The sequence below is a fragment of the Pinus tabuliformis genome, chromosome 8 (assembly GCF_031772625.1).
Source record: "Pinus tabuliformis cultivar Carrire ecotype Pingquan chromosome 8, CPIR1, whole genome shotgun sequence".
Lineage (NCBI taxonomy): Eukaryota > Viridiplantae > Streptophyta > Pinopsida > Pinales > Pinaceae > Pinus > Pinus tabuliformis.
In genome coordinates, this window is record NC_142294.1 from 1,567,721,642 (window position 1) to 1,567,726,139 (window position 4,498).

Consider the following 4,498-nt stretch of genomic DNA (forward strand, 5'->3'; position numbering starts at 1 on the left):
TAGACAAGAAATCAGCTACTGTGTTTTGTTTTCCAGGTCTATCTAACACAGTAATGTTGAATTCTTGTAAAAGTAAAAGCCATCTTGTAACTCTACCATTAGTGACAGGTTTGTTCATTAAATATCTTATGGCAGAGTGATCAGTATGGACAAAGGTTTCATAGCCGGTTATGTAGTGTTTAAACTTGTTGATTGCATGTACCACAGCTAAGAACTCTTTTTCTGTAACAGTATAATTTAACTCAGTGGGAGTCAAATTCTTACTTGTGTAATAAATGGCATAAGGGATCAAATCCTTTTGTCCCAAAACAGCTCCTAGAGCTGTATCTGAAGCATCAGTAGAAATGTGGAAAGGGAGTTTCCAATTTGGCCCCCTTAAGATGGGTGCTTCAGATATTCTAGTCTTTAAAGCTTCAAAGGCAGATTGACACTCAGGATCCCATTTGAACTCACAGTCCTTGGTAAGCAATTTGAAAAGAGGGGATGCTATCTTAGTGAAGTTTTCAATAAATCTTCTGTAATACCCAGTAAACCCAAGAAAACTTCTAACATCCTTCTGGCAATTTGGAACAGGTAACTTAGAGATGACTTCAACTTTGGATCTATCAACCTTAATCCCGTCTCCTGAAATATGATGTCCTAAAACAATCCCTTCAGTAAACATCATAAAACACTTTTCATGACTTAAAGAAAGATTTGTTTCCTTACATCTTACCAGTACTTTTTCCAAATTTTCTAAAGCTTCTTCAAATGTATTACCATAAACTGTGAAATCGTCCATGTATACCTCTACACAATCATGAATCAGATCTGAAAAGATTCCTAGTATAGCCCTTTGAAATGTAGCGGGTGCATTGCACAATCCAAAAGGGAGTACTCGGTAGGCAAAAGTTCCCCAAGGACATGTAAATGTGGTTTTGTCTTGATCTTCAGGTGCTACCTGAATTTGATTATACCCACTAAAACCATCCAAGAATGAGAAATACTTTTTACCTGCTAAAGTGTCTAGTACCTGATCAATAAAAGGTAGAGGGAAATGATCCTTTAAGGTTGCCTTGTTCAATTCTCGATAATCAATGCAAACTCTCCACTTACCATTCTTTTTGGGTACTATAACCAAGGGAGAAACCCATTGGCTATCTGAAATGGGGTAAATGAAGTTTACCTTGAGCAATTTCTGGAGTTCTTCTTTCACGATTTCCCTAAGGTTTGGATTCATCCTTCTTTGTGGTTGCCTAATAGGTCTGCTGTTTTCTTCAATATAGATGTGATGAATACAAGTCTTAGGATCGATTCCTTTCATGTCAGTGTATTCCCATGCAAAGGCAGTGGAATGTTTTTGCAACAGTTTAGTTAATTCTTCTTGTTGTGGTCTTCCCAAGTTTTTGTTAATGTTCAATGTTTTTCCTGGAAGGATTTCAACTGTAGAACTACCAAACTCTTCCATTGAGAAGAGAGACATCTGTCTAGAGGAGAGATATTCAATGTCTGCATCTAACTGAAATTGTGTAGAGTCATATTCTAAAGGTATTTCAAAATTTTCTAATGTATTTAGAATTTGACTATCCTCACTGATTTCAGAGATGGTTAGAACAGGTTGAATAGTATCCTCATCATCAACCCACTCATCTTCTCCTATTTCTGTTATTGCCTTTGCTGGAGGATACAAGTTGAATTTCTTGGTGGAATTACCATCTGATATATACATGTCCCCAGACCTACAACTTATGAAAGCATCAGCTGTGGCCAACCAAGGTCTTCCTAAAATAAGAGGATGTCCTCCTAGATTGTTCTTGGGAGTTAAAATCATAAAATCAACTGGATATTCCCAAGAATCTAGAGAGACTGGAATATCTTCCAATACACCATCAGGTTTAATGATTGATCTATCTGCAAGTTGCAGTAAAGTAGGTGTAAAGAGAAGGTTAGGAAGCTTTAACTGATCCATGGTCTGTCTACTCATGATGTTGATCGCGGCTCCTAAGTCAATCAAAGTATTTGGGATTTCAACTCCATTAATATGAGTTTTGACAATAGGGCTACCAGGATCCACATACTTTTGCATGGTAATCTTACCCATCATTATGTCTGCAATTTTTCCAACTAGATGTATCCTTTTAGTATCTCTGGTTCTCTTTCCTGTTTTCTTCAAACTCAACTCCTTTATTGTCTTCGCTAGAATGGGAATTTCTTTAATGGCTTGTAACAAGGGAATCTTGATACAGACATTCTTCAATTCATCTAGGAAATTATAGTCAGGCACCCATATCTGCTTTTCCACTCCTTTGTCAATTTGCAATCTTTCAGGAAAAGGAGGTGTAGCTAAAGGTGTAGGTTGCTCAACTATGGGAGTTGTAGAGGTTGATTCTTTTTCTTTTTCTTTTTGGATATTTTGGTTTTGAAGTGATACTTCAGAACCTTTATTGACTTTGAGAGATTCTTCCTCAGAAATGCTTGGTTGTTGAACACTTGTAGAAGGTTGATCTAAGATTCTACCTGATCTGAGTTGTACTTCATTGAGAGGAACAACCATATAGGTAGGGAATGGTTGACCTTCCATCATGTAAGCATTTTGAGGGTTCCTATTATTTGGATTTGGTAATGGCTGAGAGGGAAGTTGATTTGATTTCTGCTGGGATTGAAGTGATAGTTGAGAATTTTGATTTTGTGGAGGAGGTTGTTGTTGTTGAGGGTATGGCAATGATAGTTGTTGACCTTGATTTGGAAGTTGTGGGGCTTGCTGATTCTGAAATGATGGAGGATATTGATAGAATTGAGCAAATCTCCCATAAGGATTTTGCATGCTTTGCATCCATGCTTGAAAAGCATTTTGAGGTTGAGGCCAAGGTTGTTGCCAAGGATTCCAATTTGGTTGGAATTGAGAATTCATAGAGTTGTTAAACCCTTGATTCTGTTGTCCTTGCCAAGGTCTCCTTGCAATAAAACAGAGAGATTCAAGTGTATCTGGATCCTCTTGAAAGACTGCTTTGAGGCCAGGAATTGAAGGACAATCCTTGGTCTCATGAGCTTCTGAGCAAATTACACATGTTTCTACAACTTGTGCATCTAAGGGACATTCCCTTAAAGCATGTTTCTTTCTACACTTTGGGCAAAAGATAGCCAAAGCCTCAGCTTCTGCTTTTTGTTTATTGTGAATCTTAAGGGTATCAAGTTGTTCACTAAGACTCCCTAAGATGTCAGTTTTAAATTCATCAAGCATACTGCCGATTTCAGCCCTACTCACTGATCCTGTTGCAGATTTATTTGCCCTAAGGAGAGAAGGATCTCTAGGCCCTTTTTGAGTTTTTGATTTGCCTCTTGAGAGATGGATACAAAGTTCTGCTATATTATTGAGTGAAAGTTGAGAAATATCCCCTTTCCCCATCATGTTTAAGATGTCTATCCATTCATCCCTAATGGCTTTTAATAAGAGGGCTTTTAAGGTCTCTTCATCCAAGGTACTCATTTTTGCTCTTTTCAAGTTATATTGAAATCTTTCAAGTAAATCTTCTAGGCTCTCATCTTCTCTTTGTATCATTTTAAAAACCTCGTCCTTGTGATTAGTAGGCATACAATAGTCCAAATACCTATCCAAAAATGTCTGTTTCATTTCATCCCAAGTCCTAATGGATTGAGTGAGTAACCCCATGAACCATTTCAAGGCTTGATCCTTCAGTGTTGAAGGGAATAATTTGAGTTTCTGGGAGTCATCCAGGTAGTCATAAGTTCGACACACCACTTCAAACTCAAATAAGAATGTTTCAGGGTCCTCAGTCCTTAACCCATGGAAGTTAGGGAGGACAGATGGTGATATGTTTTTCATGGTGGCTCGGGAATCCTCATTAACAATGGGAAACCCAAATGAATTATCCCCATCTCTATTTCCTCCTCCAAGGGGACCTCTACCTCCATTATTGTTATTGTTGTTTCCTCCTCCTCCTCTACCTCTACCTCTACCCCTACCACCTCCTTCTTCCTCTGCCATGATGATTCTCCTAGGGATTTCAAAATCTTCTGGTTCCTCTACAAAAGGTGAATGGGAAGAGATTTCTCCTTCTTCTTCAGATGATTCCACTTCCTCAATTACAATTGGTCTTTCTGTAGGAGAAAGAGAAGAGTCTCTTCCTGGTTCAAATTCAATAGAAGGTGTAGGAGAGTCAACTCTTGGCTCTTGAATTCCAGGAATTCTAGGACTAGGAGTGTCGGTTGGAGATAAGGGAGGTGTCTCTTGTCTATCCCTTGAAGCAGATGGACTTGTAAAAATTGAACTTCGAGCTCTAGCTAAAAACCTTCCTCTAGAATCTCTAGCTCTATGCATGTCATTTTTTATTATTTTCTTCAAGTCAAGTTAATAGTTCTTTTTCTGATCTTCCAGTTCACTCTAGGTGCAAGAAGAGAGCATACTCAAGAAACTACCAAATCAATAACTTTCTCTTTTCTGATCCTCCAGATCACCTTGCAGTGCAAGAGGAGAGCATACTTTGATAGGTTATCAACT